This window comes from Gorilla gorilla, chromosome 19 (genome assembly GCF_029281585.2).
Source record: "Gorilla gorilla gorilla isolate KB3781 chromosome 19, NHGRI_mGorGor1-v2.1_pri, whole genome shotgun sequence".
NCBI lineage: Eukaryota > Metazoa > Chordata > Mammalia > Primates > Hominidae > Gorilla > Gorilla gorilla.
The window spans coordinates 94986633-95008644 of NC_073243.2; the positions used below are offsets into that span (position 1 = coordinate 94986633).

The 22012-nt window shown below is 44.5% G+C and overlaps 1 long non-coding RNA gene across 1 annotated transcript; it reads right to left on the reverse strand.

The window, feature by feature from the left end:
* Positions 1-1630: 1630 nt before the first annotated feature.
* Positions 1631-6949, reverse strand: LOC109023855 (uncharacterized). The gene is made up of 4 exons (XR_008673237.2): positions 6433-6949; positions 5600-5782; positions 4390-4539; positions 1631-2093 (listed from the first exon to the last, which is right to left on the reverse strand). It is a non-coding gene; the product is annotated as an uncharacterized lncRNA (long non-coding RNA).
* Positions 6950-22012: the final 15063 nt, after the last annotated feature.

Consider the following 22012-nt stretch of genomic DNA (forward strand, 5'->3'; position numbering starts at 1 on the left):
GGAAAGGGTTATTGTGGCTAGTTCAAGGATTCTTACTCTCCCTCTGGCGAACCAGCCGGACACATGCTAAGTGCTGATTGTAGTCAGTTCTAAGTAGAGCAGCAAGCACACCCTTTCATATCTCCAAGATATTCAAATTCCCACCCAGCAAGAACTAATATTTTTACAAGGTAGAGATCCACTGACCAAGGAGCGGCAGCTTTCAAACTACTCCACAGTCACTTATTCCCCAGAAAAGACATATTAGAAAAAGATAAACAGAACGAGATCTTTCAGGGACTCCAATTTTTCTTGTTGATAAAATGAAGTTGTCTTTCCTAAATCCAAGCTTGCACAGGTGTGTGTATCAGCAGTTCCAAAAGCTCAGCCATCCTAGATTGGCTGCCCCAAATGACCTGAATCCATCTTATTTTCCTCACACTATTGATTGTCAAGAAAAAGGCCTCAGGGTGGGGATAGGATACCCATACCCATCAGTCGAGATGATTTGTGAGACATGTTCAATTTACAGTTATCCACTCCAGATAGGTGTGGTCTATCCTTTCAACCAAGTGTTCTGGAACAGAAAAGAAATTAGAACTACTAGGTTTAGGGCTGGATAGGTGGCTCACACCTGTAATCCCAGTACTTTAGAAGGCTTAGGCAGAAGGATTGCTTGAGCTCAGGAGTTCAAGACCAGCCTGAGCAACACACTGAGACTCCATCACTATATTAAAAAAAAAAAAAAAAAAAAATTCATGGCCTGGTGCAGTGGATCACGCCTGTAATCCCAGCACTTTGGGAGGCAGAGGCAGGTGGATCACGAGGTCAGAAGATCAACACCATCCTGGCTAACACAGTGAAACTCCGTCTCTACTAAAAATACAAAAAATTAGCCAGGCACGATGGCAGGCACCTGTAGTCCCAGCTACTCGGGAGGCTGAGGCAGGAGAATGGCGTGAATCGGGGAGGCGGAGCTTCAGTGAGCCAAGATCGAGCCACTACACTCTAGCCTGGGTGACAGAGCGGGACTCCATCTCAAAAAAACCAAAAAAAATTAAATTTAAAAAATTATTTTAAAAGAACTATAGTGTCTGTGTCGACGAAAAGAGTCGAACTGTGTAAAATATTTGAAGAGCCAAATATGAGTGATCCTGCCTGTGACACAGCCCTCAGGATGTCCTGAGAACATGTACCCAAGGTGGCCAGGGTGCAGTTTGGTTTTATCCATTTTAGGGAGGCATGAGACATCAATCAAATGCATTTAAGAAATACATGAAATACATTGGTTTGGTCCAGAAAGGCGGAACAACTCAAAGTGGGGGCTTCCAGGCTATTGGTGAATTTTAACATTTTCTGGTTGACAATTGGTTGAGTTTGTCTAGTCCTGGGATAGATAGAAAAGGAATGTTCAGGTTAAGATAAAGATTGTGGAAACCAAAGTTATATTGAAGTCTTACAGTGGCTGCCCTTAGAGATAATAGGTGACAAATGTTTCCTATTCAGACCTTAATTAATCTTTTTAGGATTGGGAGGGTCTGGAAGAAAAAGATCTAGCTATGTTAATAGCAATTCCTTACAGACGCAAATTTTCCCCCACAAAGAACAGTTTTGCAGGGTCATTTCAAAATATGACAAAGAAACATGTTTTGGGGTAAAATATTTTTATTTTCTTCTTTGTCTAGTAATGTTATGCCAGAGTCAGGTTGGGAAGTAAATCATGATATATAGGGTCAAATAAAACCCATCTGATGAGAATTTATGTTCGTAGGGCATGACTGGACCCCTTAGATAGGAATTTGGGCAAGAAAAAAAAAAAATCAGAGTTTAGTCTTCAGTCCCCACTCTTGGCTGAAAAGCATTCCATAGCATGCATATACAGGCCAAACAGCAACAGGTCCCACAGTGCTAGGAAGGCTCATTCCTAGACTTATCTGATTTGGTCATTTGGCGAGGTCTCTCAGTGCTAGGAAGGCTCATTCCTGGAGTAGTCTGGTTGGTGGTAACAGTTTTAAAATATTAGCGATTTGGATCATGGGGGAGAGGACACGGTCTGACCTGATGTAATAGCCAATTGTTTAAGGGGTGAGATGAAGTCAGGCCTAGGGTTTACTCTGAAAAAAAAAAAAAAAAAAAAAAAAATCTGGCAACAGATCCATTTTGTGAGCTATCATGATCTGGGTCTTCAATTGTGCCTTTTTCCTTTTGCTGTATCTAGCATAACATTTACAGGAGCTATATAATGCTAATACAGTGACAAATATCATAAAGATAGCAAAGATTAGGCATCCAATAAGATTGTAAGTAGAGTCAGAGGGCAGTAAACAACCTAACCAGCCCAAAAAAGTCACTGCACGCATCATCATATTCTTTGATTAGACTCACAATGTGTTTACCCTACTTATAAAGGGTCACTCGAATTTTATGATCAAAAAAATTTTTTTTTTTTTTTTTTTTTTTTGACACGGAGTCTCGCTCTGTCACCAGGCTGGAATGCAGTGGTGCAATCTTGGCTCACTGCAACCTCTGCCTCCCAGGTTCAAGCGATTCTCCTGCCTCAGCCTCCCAAGTAGCTGGGACTACAGGCACCCGCCACCACACCTGGCTAATTTTTGTATTTTTAGTAGAGACAGGGATTCACCACGTTGCCCAGGATGATCTCGATCTCTTGACCTCATGATCCGCCCCTCTCGGCCTCCCAAAGTGCTGGGATTACAGGTGTGAGCCACTGCGCCGGGCCGAACTTTATGATAAATCTTACTTGAAGATTGTAGGACCAACATTAACTCAGAATCCAATAAATTTAATATCTCTTCTAGCCAATTTATCTCCATAGGTATAACATCCTGAGAAGAGTATGAATCAAGTGCAAGGAATGCCTGGTCCTAAATGTCTAAATTGTTATAGACTTGTTAACAGTAGACAAATCTATTTTTCCTACCACCTTCGTATTGCACATATACTGGTATTTGGGAAAGGAAAGGAGGTTTTGTCACAGAAGTCATAATTGCGCTCCAGCCTGAGCAACAAGAGCGAAACTCCGTCTCAAAAAAAAAAAAAAAAAAAAAAAGAGTCAAAAGGCTTATAGCCAATTAATTGTTCTAGGCCAGATAGGAATGGATGTGGACAAGCATTTGTTACTTTTTAAATTATTAAGTCAAAAAGCCAACAACAAAACCAAAAGGAAAAATTACAAGACCGACTTATTTTTAACTTCTATGTGTTGAGCTCCTGTGAGCTTGGTTTTTGTTACAGACATATAGCAATTAACTACACAAAACATAAGCATTGTTCTGAAAAATACAGAGAGACAGAGATTTATCTTCACAACTCATAGTTGGGAGTGTTATACCTAGGAGGCTTGTTATAAGGGATTTTTTTTTTTTTTTTTTAGATGGAGTCTCGCTGTGTCACCCAGGCTGGAGTGCAGTGGCAGGACCTCAGCTCACTGCAAGCTCCGCCTCCCGGGTTCACGCCATTCTCCTGCCTCAGCCTCCCAAGTAGCTGGGACTACAGGTGCCCGCAACCACACCCAGCTAATTTTTTGTATTTTCAGTAGAGACGGGGTTTCACCGTGTTAGCCAGCACGGTCTCAATCTCCTGACCTCGTGATCCGCCCACCTCAGCCTCCCAAAGTGCTGGGATTACAGGCGTGAGCCACTGCGCCCAGCCTGTTACAAGGTATTTTCATCCTGTTAGTAAATAATTGTTTTTAACTCTATAGTAGGTGTCAGGCCTCTGAGCCCAAGCCAAGCCATCGCATGCCCTGTGACTTGCATGTATACTCCCAGATGGCCTGAAGTAACTGAAGAATCACAAGAGAAGTGAATATGCCCTGCCCCGCCTTAACTGATAACATTCCACCACAAAATAAGTGTGAATGGCCGGTCCTTGCCTTAACTGATGATATTCCACTACAACAGAAGTAAAAATGGCCAGTCCTTGCCTTAAGTGATGACATTACCTTGTGAAATTCCTTCTCCTGGCTCATCCTGGCTCAAAAGTCTCCCCCACTGAGCACCTCGCGACCCCCACTCTGCCCGCCACAGAACAACTCCCCTTTGACTGTAATTTTCCTTTATCTACCCAAATCCTATAAAACAGCCCCACCCTTATCTCCCTTCGCTGACTCTCTTTTCAGACTCAGCCCACCTGCACCCAGGTGAAATAAACAGCTTTATTGCTCACACAAAGCCTGTTTGGTGGTCTCTTCACACGGACGCGCATGAAAGTAGGCAGAATATTTTTTGGTTGGGGTGGATGTAAAAGCGACACATAATAGTTTAGAAGGCAACTAAACTTGCTTTACCAGCTGTTTAGGCATTTTTGTACCCCCTTCTTGATTTGGAGGGTTTGACCTTGACCTAATTTTTTCCCACAAAGCCAGCTCTTACAATCTTACACACCCACCTCTTCAGCGATAGTCCCTGGGCCCAGAGGGAGGCAGCTTGGATAGTTCTGGCAGCAGAGCATTAGCAGCGAAACAGATGTGGGGTCAGTGGGATGCCAAACAACGGAGACTCATATCTCTGGTCTTCAAAATACCATGATTTTGGTTTCCTTGGAAGTAAAACAAGGAGAGATAAATAACATTTACAGTTTGAGAATTACAAGAGTAATTCATATGTCAGAATAGAAAAAGGAACCTATTCCATTAGGGCACTAAATAAAAATATGAAAAAAATTATAATCTGGGTTTTTTTTGTTGTTTTTTTTTTTGAGATGGAGTCTTGCTCTGTGCCCCAGGCTGGAGTGCAATGGCACCATCTTGCTCACTGCAACCTCTGCCTCCCGAGTTGAAGCGATTCTCCTGCCTCAGCCTCTCGAATAGCTGGGACTACAGGCACCCACTACCATGCCTGACTAATTTTTGTATTTTTAGTAGAGACAAGGTTTCACCATGTTGGCCAGGCTGGTCTCAAACTCCTGAACTCAGGCAATCCGCCCGCCTCGGCCTCCCAAAGTACTGGGATTACAGGCGTGAGCCACCATGCCCCGCCTATAATCTGGCTTTCCAGCCAAGAAATAATGATTTCATCTGCATTCAAAAAGTTAGGGCTGAAATCTAGTATTAAGTGTTATGCTTTATCCTTGAAACAATTGTTTTTAGCCACCTTTTTCATCAAAGAGAAAATTATAGCAAGGCCAATTTGTGTGCAAGGTAAGTTTTAGGCTTATTATGCTTATCTGACTATCTGCATAAAATGCAGCAAGAATTCATTGGCCATATAGACTCCTTTTGAGTTGGTTTTGCTGAAACTTTACCTAAAAATAGGCTATTTTAGTTTCAGTCTTGGTAAAATAACCAGTGTCTCCAATTAAAAAAAAACAAAACTATTATTGAACTTATGCAGACAACCATATTGTCATAAAATTACAATCTGAATTTTGGAGGACTCAGAAAAGTAAGTTTGCTTGCAAAAACATACTTTACCCAAATAACGTAAAAGAAAAAAGATTTTCTTGACCCTTCTTTAACCAGAGCAGCAGCTTTTAAAACAAGATGTTTGTTTACCTTGGAAATGCCATTTACAAGCCAAACAGCTCATGAGAGCTATTAGGCCCTGTAGAATTTGGCAGCTCCTCTCAATTAGTCCTAGAAAAGAGGCTCTCTACTTACTAGGTAGCAAGATTTTGTGTAAACCATTTTTATTTTATCATGGACTCTTCTGGGAAACATTATTTCCATTAGCATAGGGGGAGCTTCCGTTAATGTTCCATAGCAAGGCGGTAAATGCCCCAAGCAGAAATTCTCTAATTCAGCAGCTATTATTGAAAAAGTACTCAGTTTTTGGCATCGGCCCTGATAAAGAAAAAAAACAAAAACTCCACTTAAAAGGCTACGCAACAGAGGAATTGTCTCGACTAGTATTCCAGTTTTATCCTATATTTTGTGAGCTTAGACAATTTTACTAGTTCTTAGTGTGTTCAAATAACATTTCCTAAAACAGCAAATCTATATATCTTCAGTTTTTATAGTACTGGAAAGCGGAAAAACATCCCCCCATTAAATATGGCACCCATTTTCCTAAGACTTTTAGGTAAAGGGGGTTATAACTATCTTATGTAAAGCTTGTTTAAACATCTTGCATTTTACAATTGGATTAAACTTTTTTTTTTTTTTTGGAGACAGTCTTGCTCTAGCGCCCAGGCTGGAGTGCAGTGGCACGATTTCTGCTCACTGCAACCTCTGCCTCCTGGGTTCAAGTGATTCTCCTGCCTCAGCCCCCCAAGTAGCTGGGATTACAGGTGCCCACCATGACTGGCTAATTTTTTGTATTTTTAGTGGAGATGGAGTCTCGCCATGATGGCCTCAAACTCCTGACCTCATCATCTGTCCCCTCAACCTCCCAAAGAGCTGCGATTACAGGCATGAACGACCCTGCCCAGCCTAAACTGTATGTTTGTATGTTCTGGACTCAGGAACTCTTTTTTTCTCACAGACCATTTTACCTTTTCTGGTGAAAAGAGTTTGGGTTTCCACAATTACAGCTGTAAGACCTATTCTGTGAAGAATTGGGGGGTTCTTGGTCTCACTGAGTTCAAGAATGAAGCTGCGCACCCTCAAAGTGAGCGTTACAGTTCTTAAAAGCAGCGTGGCCACAGTTTGTTCCTCCTGACATTCGAACGCGTTCAGAGTTTCTTCCTTCTGTGGGGTTCGTAGTCTTAGTGTCTCAGGAGCAAAGCTGCAGACTTTCACGGTGAGTATTACAACTTTTAAGGTGGCGCGTCTGGAGTTGTTCATACCTCCTGGTGAGTTCCTGATCTCACTGGCTTCATGGAGGGAAGCTACAGACCTTCTCAGGGAGTGTTACAGCTCATAAAACCAACGTGGACCCAAACAACAAGCAGCAGCAAGACTCATTGCAAACAGCTAAAGCTAAAAAAAAAAAAATAAACGCTCCATAACCCAAAAGCACACCCCAGCAGATTACCGCTGCTGGTTCGGGCAGCCTGCTTTTATTCTCTTATCTGGCCCCACCCACATTCTGCTGACTGGTCCATTTTACAGAGAGCCGATTGGTCTGTTTTACAGAGAGCTGATTGGTCCATTTTGACAGGCTGCTGATTGGTGCCTTTACAATCCCTGAGCTAGGCACAAAAGTTCTCAGTCCCCACTAGATTAGCTAGATACAGCCTGCCGATTGGTGTATTTACAAACCCTGAGCTAGACACAGAGTGCTGATTGGTGCATTTACAAACCTTGAGCTAGATACAGACTGCCGATTGGTGTATTCACAATCCCTTAGCTAGACATAAAAAGGTTCTCCAAGTCCCCACCAGATTAACTGGATACAGAGTGCTGATTGGTGCATTCACAAACCCTGAGCTAGACACAGGGTGCTGATTGGTGTGTTTACAAACCTTGAGCTAGTACGAGTGCTGATTGGTGTATTTACAATCCCTTAGCTAGACATAAAGATTCTCCAAGTCCCCACCATACTCAGGAGCCCAGCTGGCTCCACCCGGTGGATCCCGTACCAGGGCCGCAGGTGGAGCTGCCTGCCAGTCCTGTGCCACGCACCCGCACTCTTCAGCCCTTGGGTGGTCTATGGGACTGGGCGCCGTGGAGCAGGGGGCGGCCCTCCTCGGGGAGGCTCCCGCCCCGCAGGAGCGGAGCGGGGTGTGGTGGGGGGAGGCTCAGGCATGGCGCGCTGCAGGTTCGGAGCCCTGCCTCGCGGGGAGGCAGCTAAGGCCGGGAGAAGTCGAACACAGCAGCTGCTGGCCCAATTGCTAAGCCCCTCTCTGCCACTGGCCGGCGGGCAAGCCGGCCACTCCGAGTGAGGGCCCACCGAGCCCACGCCCACCGGAACTCGCGCTGGCTCTCAGGCGCCCCGCGGCAGTCCCGGTTCCCGCCCGCGCCTCTCCCTCCGCGCCTCTCCCTCCACACCTACCCGCAAGCCCAGGGTGCCGGCTCCGGCCTCGGCCGGCCCAGGGAAGGGCTCCCACGGTGCAGCGGCGGGCTGAAGGGCTCCTCGAGCGCGGCCAGAATGGGCACCAAGGCCAAGGAGGCACGCAGAGAGCAAGGGCTGGGAGGGCTGCCAGCAGGCTGTCACCTCTCACTATGAGGGAGAGCAGATTTGTCAAGGCTTCTTAAACAGTCCCATGATTCTGTGGGAGGGGCACCCATGTAAAAGGGGTCCCCTTAAGCCCCGAATTTACCATGGCCTGGGTAATAGGCCTATTTGCTGGGAGAATATGAAGCTAGTCCACCATGGCTTGCATATGAAGCATATTAACTGCTTCATCTGGGGGGCTTCACTTGGTATTTTATAGGGAGAGTTGGGCAGTCCCCTTCTGAGAGCAAACAGACCTTATAATGGCATTCTGCCGTCCACTAGGCTGATTGCCTTCTTAGGAATAACCCCCTGTGCGTTTGGAACACGTGTACTCAGTGACGGTTCAGTAATGAGCTGTGGGTCCTGCATTAATCCAAACAAGCTCTTAAATTGTGTAGCATGTAGGCCGGTGCGGTGGCTCACGCCTGTAATCCCAGCACTTTGGGAGACCAAGGCAGGCAGATCACCTGAGGTCAGGAGTTCGAGACCAGCCTCGCCAACATGGAGAAACCCCATCTCTACTAAAAATACAAAATTGGGCATGGTGGCGCATACCTGTAATCCCAGCTACTTGGGAGGCTGAGGCAGGATAATCACTTGAACCCAGGAGGCAGAGGTTGCCGTGAGCCGAGATTGCTCCATTGCACTCCAGCCTGGGCAACAAGAGCCAAACTCTGCCTCAAAAAAAAAGAAAGAAAGAAAGAAATTTGATCCCACCACTTACTTGGCAGCTGTGCAACCTTAGGCTAAGAAAGAGAAGATGGGAGGTGACAGGGAGCCTCACCCAGTGTCAGTGGAGAGACTTAGGAGAGCCCTCCTCGGCTGACAGCATGGCAGGAAGGGTAAATAATAATCGAGTTTGGGAATCAGCTGGACCTGGGTCCTAATCCGACTTCAGATTCTTTAGCTGCCGTGTTCTTGGGTACACTACCTAGTCTCATCTGTAAAACTGGAACCTTGAAGTAGCTATCTCCTAAGGTTGCTATGAGAATAAAATGAGACAATGTATGAAAAGAGATGACAGCCCCAGGCACCTCATAAATGCTCAGTTAATAGTGGCTTATTTGTCCGGATACACTAGAATTCCTGCCCTCCCATCCCACCTTTCTCCTCACTGATAGTGAGAATCCCTGATAGTGAATGAGTGAATGTCAAAATGAAGAGACACTTGGCAAGTAAAATAAATGTTCTTCGCTGTTTAGACACAGGAATTCTATTTATTCATTGACAATATGCAGCCAATGTTTATTCAGCATCCGGCACCACTTTAGGTCTATCCTAAGGGTACCATCATGATGCAAATATTATAATCGCCAGTTTACAGCTGAAGAAGCGGAGCCTCCATGCAGGGGGTGACAGACCCCTGAGTGTTCAAGCTGCAACCTGGACCCAAACCTTCTAACTCCAAGGATACACTCCCTTCCTTAGTGAGCTCATCCAGTGGCCTAGCTTTACATGCCGTCAACAATGCTTATAATTCCCAAATTTACAGCCCCTCCAGCTCAGACATCTACCCTGAACTCTCTTTTTTTTCCTTTTTTCTAGAGACAGGGTCTCTTCTGTTGCCCAGGCTGGAGTGCAGTGGCATGATCATGGCTCACTGCAGCTTAAAATTCCTAGGTTCAGGCAATCCTCCTGCCTCAACTTGCTGAGGCGCTAGGACTACAGGTATGCACCACCATGCCCGGCTAATTTATTTAATTTTTTGTAGAGTTAGGGGGTCTCACTACATGGCCCAGGCTGTTCTTGAACTCCTGGCCTCAAGAGGTCCTCCTGCCTTGGCCTCTCAAAGTGTTGGGATTACAGGTGTGAGCCACCATGCCCAACCTCCCCTGAATTTCAACTCTTTTATCCAATATATATTTTTTGATATTTCTAGTGGGATGTCTAATAATCGTCTCAAATTTAATGTACAAAGCCAAGTTGTTGACAACCATACCCTCCCTCCAGCCAACCGGGTACTCTCACATTTCTCATCAATCTCAGTACATAGCCAGTCCATTCTTATCAGTTGCACAAATAAAAACTTTGGAATCATCTTTGACTCTTCTACACCCATGTAATCTGTGGATAAATCTTTTCAATTCTACTACAAAAAAATATACAGAATGTGACCACCATCCACCTCCTCCATGCCACCAACCTGGTCCAGGCCACCCCCATCTCTTGCCCTAATAACTCGCTAGAGCCCTTACTGGCTTCCCTGCTCCCACCCTTGTTGACCAACAGGCCAATTTCCAACCTTGAAATCAGTGTGACTTTGTTAAAACATGAATCAGATCACACTGTTTTTTTTTGTTTGTTTGTTTGTCTGTTTTTGTGAGACAGAGTCTTGCTCTGCCACCCAGGCAGGAGTGCAGTGGCATGATCTCGGCTCACTGCAATCTCTGCCTTCTGGGCTCAAGTGATTCTCCTGCCTCAGCCTCCCAAGTAGCTGGGATTACAGGCGCCTGCCACCATGCCCGGCTAATTTTTGTATTTTTAGTAGAGATGGCATTTCACCATGTTGACAAGGCTGGTCTTGATCTCCTGACCTCAGGTGATCCACCTGCCTTGGCCTCCCAAAGTGCTGGAATTGCAGGCGTGAGCCACCACACCCAGTTGAGACCCTGCCTCTTAAATTTAATTAATTGAATTTTTAAAATTGAAAAACTGTCCAACAGCTTCCCATCTCATGTTCTATGCATAATCTACAATCTGTGCATGATCCATGACCTGTCTGTGAGCTCTGTGTGATCTGTTCATGATCTATGTATGATCTATGATCTGTGCATGATCTTTACATGATCTGTCCATGGTCTACACAGGACCGCCCCATCCTTACCCTCCTGTCTTCACCTCATGATCCTTTCTCACTTTCTCCAGATACATTGAATATGCCAGGGTCTCTCCTGCCTTCTCTCCTTTGCCTTCGTGGCTCATTCCCTCTCTTCTTTTCAGGTCTTCATTCCACTAGGTAGGTCTTTTTACGTAGTACCCCACCCTTCCCCCAGCTCAGTTATCACTTCTAAGATGCCATAGATTTCCCTGGTCTATCTCTCTCTTTTTTTTTTTTTTTTTTTTTGAGAGAGTCTTGATTGTTGCCCAGGCTGGAGTGCAGTGGCACAATCTCAGCTCACTGCAACTTCCACCTCCCGTCCTGGGCTCAAGTGATCCTACCATGTCAGCCTCCCGAGTAGATGGGACAACAGGAATGCACCACCACGCCCGGTGAGTTTTTGTATTTTTTTGTAGAGATGGGGTTTCACCATGCTGTCCAAGCTGTCTATGTCATTTTCCATCTGTCTCCTTGCACTAGAATGTAAGTTCTTCAAAGACAGAGATCTTTGTTGTGCTCACAACTCACCTGTCTCCTTAGCACCTAGAAGATTGCTTAGCACACATGTTTAATAAATATTTGTTGAATTAATGAGTAATTAAATAAACATAATACTTTCTTCTACAAACTGTGCCTAAGAAGATAGCCATGTGCAAAGGCTAAAACTCTGATGTTAGAGAAAGGATTTTATTTATTTTTTTGAGACAGAGTGCAATGGCACAATCTCAGCTCACTGCAACCTCCGCTTCCTGGGTTCAAGCAATTCTCCTGTCTCAGCCTCCTGAGTAGCTGGGATTACAGGCATGCACCACCACATCCATCTAATCTATGTATTTTCAGTAGAGACCGGGATTTTGCCATGTTGGCCAGGCTGGTCTTGAACTCCTGACCTCAGGTGATCCACCTGCCTTCCAAAGTGCTAGGATTACCGGTCTCTGATGTTAAAGAAAGGATTTTACAATCATCAAAATATTCTCTCTCTTTTTTTTTTTTTTCGGAGAAGAGTCTTGCTCTGTCGCCCAGGCTGGAGTGCAGTGGTGCAATCTTGGCTCCCTGCAACCTCCGCCTCCCAGATTCAAGCAATTCTCCTGCCTCAGCCTCCCGAGTAGCTGGGACTACAGGCGCCCCACCCCCACACCCAACTAAGTTTTTTGTTTGTTTTGCATTTTTAGTAGAGATGGGGTTTTGCTATGTTGGCCAGGCTGGTCTTGAACTTCTGACCTCAGGTGATCCGTCCACCTTGGACTCCCAAAGTGCTGGGATTACAGGTGTGAGCCACCTTGCCGGGCCTAATTTTTGTGTTTTTAGTACAGATGGAGTTTCACCATGTTGACCAGGCTGGTCTCAAACTTCCAACCTCAAGTGATCCACTGGCCTCAGCCTCCCAAAGTGCTGGGATTACAGGCATGAGCCACTGCGCTGGCCCCAAATATTCTTAATCACTGATGCAAGCAGACAAGAGGGCAGAAGTACAGGAAATAATTCAGACCACAGGCCTAGGAGCCAGAAGGGAGATTTCTATTCTTAATTCTCTGCCATTGGGCTTCCAGAGCCTCCTTCCAGAGCCTAATAGTTTGGATCCTATTAGTCAGCACTGATTTGGGTTTACTTCAGTTTAATTTAGTAGGAACCTCCAGCTAAACTCCAGAGTGGGGAGGAGTACAAATTTTCATTTTCACCAAGGTCTTGTTTATAAAGAAATGAATTTAGTCACATTTTACCTTGGCAGGCAGCCCGTTTGTCCCATACTGCCCCAGAGAAAAGCTACTGTAACAAAGGCAGACACATAGTAGACGTGTTAAAGAGCTTGAGGGTCATCCAGTAGGTTTTGCCAACCTCCAGACAACTCTGCCTGTTACTGAGTCTCAGCTTATCCAGTAAAAGTCCTACCTAGAGCCACAAGATTAAAACTGCTGGATGAGGCTCATCTCGAACAGCCCCACACTGGCAGCCAAGAATCCCAAAAGAAAAAAAAAGAAAAACTTGCTAAACCGGTTGCCAGGGACACTTTGCTTTGAATGAGACTCTACTTTGAGAGGGAGAAGCAAAGGTGAAGAGAGGAGAGTAAATCTCAGGCTGTGCTTCTCCCCTGAACTTCAACCCCAGGAAAATGGCATAGCTAAATTACAAAAGGACTTCCAAATTGGGGCATGTGTCTAGGCAACTTCCCAGGAGAAGACAATACGAATGTGCAAATTCCACATTGCAGATAATCTCTTCTACCTGAAGAAAAATGCAAAACTGAGAGGAGAGGAGGCAATACTTAGTGCTGTTATGCAGGAAGAACTGTTCTTTTTTTTTTTTTTTTTTTTTTTTTGAGACAGAGTCTCACTCTGTTGCCCAGGCTGGAGTGCAGTGGCACGATCTCAGCTCACTGGATTCAAATGATATTCCTGCCTCAACTTCTCAAGTAGCTGGGATTACAGGCATGAGCCACCATGCCCCATTTATATTTTTAGTAGAGATGGGGTTTCACCATCTTGGCCAGGCTGATCTTGAATTCCTGACCTCAAGAGATCCACCCGCCTCAGCCTCCCAAAGTGCTGGGATTACAGGCATGAGCCACTGCACTCAGCCAGAACTGTTTTTTTGTTTTTTTTTGTTTTTTTTTTTTTTGAGATGGAGCCTTGTTCTGTCGCCCAGGCTGGAGTGCAATAGCGCGATCTCGGCCCACTGCAACCTCTGCCTCCCAGGTTCAAATGATTCTCCTGCCTCAGCCTCCTGAGTAGCTGGTATTACAGGCATGCACCACCACACTCAGCTAATTTTTTTGTGGAGATGGGGTTTTACCATGTTTAGTAGAGATGGGGTTTCACCATGTTGGGTCAGGCTGGTCTTGAAATCCTGACCTTGTGATCCCCCTGCTTCCGCCTCCCAAAGTGCTGGGACTACAGGCGTGAGCCACTGCATCAGGCCAGAACTGTTCTTTTATAGGAGACGAAGAGATTCACAAACAGCCAGGAGCTAGGTCCTCCCTGCTTTGTATTGAAGCCGGAAAATCGTGGATTCATTGTCTGAGAATGAAGCCAGGTGCCGGGAATTTATGAGCCTTGAGGAAACTGACTGGAGAGAGAGCGCCTTCCCTAAAGTCTGTGTTCTCCCCTCTTTCTAAATTGTATTGCAGAATCATATTTCAAAAATATAAAAGTTGGCGTGAATAAGACAGCATTTGGGGTGTCCAGAAGGCACTGAGTAGTAGTGGGTGTGGTTGGAAGGCACTCAGGGAACACTGTCTTGGAATTAATCCCTTTCTGGCCAGAGCCCAAGCTTTGGCAGTTGATGGGAATTCCCCTAACAATGGTAGAATGACACTTTGGCCCAAATACATCGTGAGCTTTGTCCTAGACCAAGTTCCATTTTGATTTTCTAATCTTATCCTTTAGTTTAGCTAAGTGACCAAATAATTTTCCAATGCGGTCTTTGATATTTATGTATTTTAATGCCTGGTGTGTGAAGACTGTCTTTGCTTATACTTACCGATTCTCACAAAAAATGTGTTATTATCCCCATTTTTGAAGAAACTTGAGGCTCTTTATAAACAAGACCTTGGTAAAAATGAAAATTTGTACTCCTCCCCGCTCTGGAGTTTAGCTGGGGGTTCCTACTAAATTAAACTGAAGTAAACCCAAATCAATGCTGACTGATAGAATCCAAACTATTCAGGAAAATGGTGTCATTTAAAATACAGTAAAATTGTCAATTTTTCTATTTTTTTCTTCTGATCGTTTCACTCATGTACTTCAAAATTATAGACATTATGAAGAAACTGAAAGAAAGTTGCATTTTTCTGTTTATTTGGGCAATCGCTGGTCATGACTGATATAAAGTTGACTGTTTAAATACTGCATTTGAAAAAAACAAAAAAACACCAAAAAAAGAAAAATAAATATTGCATTTGAAACTTCATTTTAATAACTTGCTCAAGTGAGATAAATTATTCCTTTTAAACTATTATTTAAAGAGAGCCACTCCAGCAGCCTGGGCAACATGACAAAACCCCATCTCTACAAAAATTAGCCAGGAGTGATGGTGCGCACTTACAGTCCCAGGCACTTGGGAGGCTGAGGTGGGAGGATCACTTGTGCCCAAGAGGGCGAGGCTGCAGTCAGCTGAAAATCATGTCACTGCACTCCAGAGTGAGATCCTGTCTCAAAAAAAAAAAAAAAAAAAAAAGGAGGGCCACTCCAAAATATTTTAATATTATCAGTATTATTTTTATCGACATTATTTTTTTAACATTGTCAGCATTAGTCTGCTATTTTTTTTAAAATACTCGGTGTACATAGAAACGTTTAATGAGCTCATGATCTTCATGGTTAGGGATAGGATCTTAGAATTCCAGAAGAACCACAAAGTGAAATTCTAGGTCCTTGATACAAGGAGCAGAGAAGTAGATATTGGATTTCAGTGGGAGGATGCCAGGGGTGACTTAGGTCTCTTCCTAGCACAGCAACATTGATGGAATCAAAGTGATCGTGTTTTTCACAGTGGTGTTCCTTACATTGGGAGACCCCAGAGGTTTCTTTAAGAGTGGGAATCACCGCCAACATGGGAGAAAAACACCGCTTCCTGGTTGGCCTCCATCTGCCTGCCGTGAAGCAACCAGTGGCCAAGGAGACTTTTCCAAACAGCCGCCGTTCCCAGGATGCTGTGTGTCTGCTTCTCTGGATTCCCAGTGTAATCGCCTCCTCCAATTAACCTTTACTCTGGGGAAACTAAAGACTACAGTGGTCACCTATGAAAACTCAAGCTACTGCTTCGCATAATCAGGGAAGCCACTCAGAGGGTTTATCTCACAGAAACATATGCAGACACGGGTGTAGTTCCAAGGATTTTGCATCAACTTCACTAGCTAACATTTCTTTTTTCTTTTTTTTTTTTTTGAAACAGGGTCTTTCTCTCTCTGTCACCCAGGCTGGAGTGCAGTGATGTAATCATAGCTCACTGCAGCCTCGATGTCCTTAGTTCAAGCGATTCTCCTGTCTTAGCCTCCCAGGTAGCTGGGACTGCAGGCATGCACCACCACACCCAGATATTTTTTCTATGTTTTGTAGAGACGAAGTCTCACTATGTTGCACAGGCTGGTTTTGAACTCAGGCTCAAGCAATCCTCCTGCCTTGGCCTCCTAAAGCACTGGGATTGCAGGTATGATCTACTACACCCAGCTGATAGCTTTGAATATATAGAAGAATTCCTCAGTAAAGCCTGTTTTTATAAAATTTTCATCTTCTGATAAACACAAGAGAGAAAATATATCTAAGCAGTTCTCAAGGAAACAAAGATAGAACAATTAAGTTAACATTCCTTTGAAGCAAATATGTAAGTTGCTTATGTGAAGATTTCCTATCTTTGTTTGCATGGATACAAAACAACAAACAATTCAAGGGTCCCAGATAAGGATGACCATAGCTGGGTTTCTTGAGGGAGACAGCCTAATCACATATCAGTTCTGCTTGGAAATCACAGACATCCCTGCAACAGTGTCTGGCTTCTGGTTCTTAAGCTATCTGTCCATCACTGTCCTTATGTTCTTGTTTCGATTTCATCCATATTCATTTGGTGCCAAGGCAGAACTCCAAAGTGATCTGTAAAAGTCTGTGGTTAAGTCCCATTACAGAGGATATGAACAAAAGCACTAACATTTATAGAGCAATTCAGGATGGGCCAAGTTCAGCCAGACTCTATTCAAAGCACGTTGTTTATATTATCAGGGTGATTCCTCAATGGGACCCAAAGAGATAAGTACTGACAATGGCACCCCTATTTTACAGATAAACAAACTGAGACAAATGGGAGTGAAGCATTTTGTCCAAACCCTCGGGGTGTGAATGTCAGAGCCAGGTGGGCCAGTGCTGCAGCCACCTGTTGACACTGCCTTTGCTTGGGCAGCATGCTTAGAAAATCACGACTAATGAAAGAAAAAAGTCTTCATGTCTAATTTTTTTGTTTTAGACGGAGTCTCGCTCTGTCACCCAGGCTGGAGTGCAATGGCATGATCTCGGCTCACTGCAATCTCCATCTCCCGGGTTCAAGTGATTCTTCTGCCTCAGCCTCCCAAGTAGCGCAGGTGTGTGCCACCACGCCTGGCTCATTTTTGTATTTTTAGTAGAGATAGGGTTTCACCTTATTGCCCAGGCTGGTCTTGAACTCCTGACCTCGTGATCTGCCTACCTCAGCCTCCCAAAGTGCTGGGATTACAAGCATGAGCCACCGCGCCTGGCCTCATATTTAATTTTTAAATATTTCAGATATTCTATATATTCAATCGTAAATTTAAATGAAAACTTATTAAATTTCTATATTCTGCCAGGTGCGGTGGTTCATGCCTGTAATGCCAGCACTTTGGGAGGCCGAGGCGGGAAGATCACTTGAGCCCAGGGGCTCAAGACCAACCTGGGCAACATGTCAAGACCCAGTCTGTACAAAAAATACAAAAATTAGCCTGGGGTGGTGGTGTGCGCCTGTGGGTCCCAGGTACTCAGGAGGCTGAGGCAGGAGGATGGCTTGAGCCCCGGAAGTCAAAGCTGCAGTGAGCCATGATCACACCACTGTGCTCCAGCCTAGGCAACAGAGTGAGGCCCAGTCTCAAAAAATCAAAAACAAACAACAACAACAAACATATATATAATAAATGTCTGTATTCTCATGGGTACAAAAACATAGTTGGAAAGAATGAATAAGCTCTTGCATGTGGGTAACCAGAAGAAAAAAGAAGAAGGAGAAGAAAAAAGTAAGGTAAAGAAACAAACAGGCCGGGCGCGGTGGCTCACGTCTGTAATCCCAGCACTTTGGGAGGCCAAGGCAGGCAGATCACGAGGTCAGGAGTTCGAAACCAGCCTGACCAACATGGTGAAACCCTGTCTCTACTAAAAATACAAAAAATTAGCTGGGTGTGGTGGCATGCGCCTGTAATCTCAGCTACTCAGAAGGCTGAGGCAGGAGAATCGCTTGAACATGGGAGGCGCAGGTTGTAGTGAGCCGAGAATGTACCACTGCACTCCAGCCTGGGCGACAGAGCAAGACGCCGTTTCAAAAAAAAAAAAAAAAAATGAAAAGAAGAAACAAACGAGCCAGGCACGGTGGCTGACGCCTGTAAACCCAGCACTTTGAGGCGGGCAGATCACCTGAGATTAGGAGCTCGAGACCAGCCTGGCCAACATAATGAAACCCCATCTCTACTAAAAATACAAAACAAAACAAAACAAAACAAAAAAATTAGCCGGGCATGGTGGCACACACCTGTAGTACCAGCTACTTGGGAGGCTGAGGCAGGAGAATGGCTTGAACCCGGGAGGAGGAGGTCATAGTGAGCCGAGATTGTGCCACTGCACTGTAGCCTGAGTGACAGAGCAAGACTCCATCTCAAAACAAACAAAGAATAAGACCTAGTGTTAGCTAGCACAACAGGGTGACTATAGTTAAAAAAAAAAAAATATATATATATATATACACCTCTCTCTATATATACGTATATATATACACATATATATACCTCTCTCTATATATACGTGTGTGTGTGTATATATATATTATATATATATATATATAGTGTGTGTGTGTGTGACAGAGTCTTGCTCTGTCACCCAGGCTGGAGACTGCAGTGGCGTGATCTTGGTTCACTGCAACCTCTGCCTCCCAGGTTCAAGCGATTCTCCTGCCTCAGCCTCCCGAGTAGCTGTGATTACAGTGCCCGCCACCATGCCCAGCTAATTTTTTTTTTTTTTGTATTTTTAGTAGAGATGGGATTTCACCAAGTTGGCCAGGCTAGTATCAAACTCCTAACCTCAGGTGATATGCCCACCTCGGCCTCCCAAAGTGCTGGGATTACAGGCATGTGCCAGCGTGCCTGGCCGTAAAAAATAATTTAATTGTACATTTAAAATAACTAAAAGAGTTCCATTGGATTGTTTGTAACACAAAAGAGAAATGCTTGAGGTGATGGATTTCCCTTTAACCCTGCTGTGGATATTATGCATTGCATGCCCGTATCAAATATCTTATGTGTCCCAGAAGTATATAAACTTACTATGCACCCGCAAAAATTAAAAATAAACTTGAAAACATAAAAACAAAACAAAAATCAACATTAAAGAAAAGTTTTCTGTATTTTCTGAGTTGTCTCAGTGGGTAATTTATCATCCCACTTTACTTAAAGCTTTGTCATTTGGGAAAAAAATAATTCCTGCCTTTCCATTGGTAATCTATCCCAGTTAAATGCATTGTTCAGCTCCACATTTGGCTTTTGGGTGCTCAACATAGGGATATAAAACATCTATTTCACCCAGACATAGCATTCATTCACTCAAAGTTTATGAAATTCCAGAAATTGAATGTACGACGGCGGCCGGGCAGTTTCTCATGCCTGTAATCCCAACACTTTGAGAGGTCGAGGCAGAAGGATCACTTGAGCCCAGGAGTTTGAGACCAGCCTGAGCAACATGGCAAGACCTTGTCTCCACAATCTCAGCAGTGTCATCAAATGGTGACAAGACTTTGTCATGTCCTAGAGAAAAAGATTCTCAGCACTTTCTGCATTAAAAGCCTCTTTGGAAGGACAAATTCTATTTCACACAAATCTATGAAGTTTAACATCTGTATCCCCTCCTGCCAGTAAGCACTAAGCTTAAAAGAGTATTTCATCTATGACCTCTGAAATCTGATCAATGGTGTTGAATTTTCCCACGCCATCACACCAGCTTGTTTTCAGTTGTAGTGTTGTACAAATTGCCACAAAAAATATGCAAAAGTTTTTAAACAAAACTTGGCACCATGTTGATAATGTGAACCTGCAATGTGAGGTCATGCTATTGTTGACCATGTTAACTTCCACTAATAGGAATCTGCATCCTGCATTGTTCTTCAAGCATCAACAAAATGAAGATAGTTTTTTAAAATTTATATTTAATCACACAAATCAGTTAAATTATTTAAAATATCCTATTAATTTATAAGCTCCTTGAGAGCTGGAACAATTTTCATTCTGCCATTCATCTTTGTAACCTTCACAGGACTTAGCCATAGACACTAATTAAAAATGCACACTCACACACCCCTACATACAAACATATACAAATATTTACAGTTGAAATGAAAAAAGCGTGTACAGTACCATCATGGTTCACTGTAGCTTCGACCTCCTGGGCTCAAGCGATCCTTCTGCCTCAGCCTCCTGAGAAGTTGGGACCACAGGTGCATGCCACCACACCCAGCTAATTTTTTAATTTTTTTTTTTTTTTTTTGAGACGGAGTCTGGCTCTGTCGCCCAGGCTGGAGTGCAGTGGCGCAATCTCGGCTCACTGCAAGCTCCGCCTCCCAGGTTCACGCCATTCTCTTGCCTCAGCCTCCTGAGTAGCTGGGACTATAGGCGCCCGCCACCACGCCCAGCTAATTTTTTGTATTTTTAGTAGAGACAGGTATCACCATATTAGCCAGGATGGTCTCGATCTCCTGACCTCGTGATCCGCCCGCCTCGGCCTCCCAAAGTGCTGGGATTACAGGCGTGAGCCACTGTGCTCGGCCAATTTTTTAATTTTTGCTAGAGATGAGGTCTCACTATATTGCTCAGGCTGGTCTTGAGCTCCTGGCCCCAAGTGATCCTCCTGCTTTGGCCTCCCAAAGTGCTGGGATTACAGGTGTGAGACACTGCACCCGGCTAAAAAAGTTGTATGGTACTTTAAATAAATCACTGTAACGTTAATGAAATAGAAAAGAGCTCAAACAGAAAACACTTAGGAGGGAATTGTACTATTCCAGGCAAATGCTGGAGGAGCCAAGGATTAGAAAAGTAACCACAGATCGGAAACCAGGATTCAAACCAGATACTCCAGCTCCAGGGCCACCTCATTATACTGCCTTAGCTTCGCCAACATGCCTAGAAAATTACAATTCATAAGAGGAAAAAGTCATCATGCTTAGTTTTCAGATTCTCCAGATATTCTACACAGTATATTAAATTCCAAACTCAGATAAAAGTCTATTAATTTTCTTTTTTTTTTTTGAGACAGAGTCTCGCTCTGTCGCCCAGGCTGGAGTGCAGTGGCGCGATCTCGGCTCACTGCAAGCTCCGCCTCCCGGGTTCACGTCATTCTCCTGCCTCAGCCTCCCAAGTAGCTGGGACTACAGGCGCCTGCTACCATGCCCAGCTAAATTTTTGTATTTGTAGTAGAGACAGGGTTTCACCATGTTAGCCAGGATGGTCTCGATCTCCTAATCTCATGATCCGCCCGCCTCGGCCTCCCAAAGTGCTGGGATTACAGGCGTGAGCTACCGCGCCTGGGGTTTTGCTTTTTTTTGAGACGGAGTTTCACTCTTGTTGCCCAGGCTGGAATGCAATGGCACAATCTTGGCACACCACAACCTCCGCCTCCCCTGTTCAAGTGATTCTCCTGCCTCAGCCTCCCAAGTAGCTGGGATTATAGGCATGCGCCACCACGCCCAGCTAATTTTGTATTTTTACCAGAGGTGGGGTTTCTCTATGTTGGTCAGGCTGGTCTCGAACTTCTGACCTCAGGTGATCCTCCTGCCTCAGCCTCCCAAAGTGCTGGGATTACAGGCATGAGCCACGGTACCCAGCCAAAAGCCTATTAAATTTTTATAATCTCTAGTGTATCATTGTGACTAATTTATCATTCTAAATCCCCTAAAGATTATCAGTTTGAAAAAAGTAACACACAAAAAAGTAGTGATTTACCACGTTAGTAGTCTATTCCGGCCACTATCCTAGAAAACTATTTATTTTATTTTATTTATTTATTTATTTTGAGACAGAGTCTTGCTCTGTCGCCCAGACTGGAGTGCCGTGGCAGGATCTCAGCTCACTGCAAGCTCCACCTCCCGGGTTCACGCCATTCCCCTACCTCAGCCTCCCGAGTAACTGGGACTACAGGCGCCCGCCACCACGCCCGGCTAATTTTTGTATTTTTAGTAGAGACAGGTTTCACCGTGTTAGCCAGGATGGTCTCAATCTCCTGACCTTGTGATCCGCCTGCCTCAGCCTCCCAAAGTTGTGGGATTACAGGCGTGAGCCACAGCACCTGGCCTAGAAAACTATTTAGAAGGTAAAATGGATGGGATGTGTAATTGATCAGATGAAGCACACGTGTGTGTGTGTGTGTGTGTGTGTGTGTGTGTGTGAGAGAGAGAGAGAGAAAGAGAA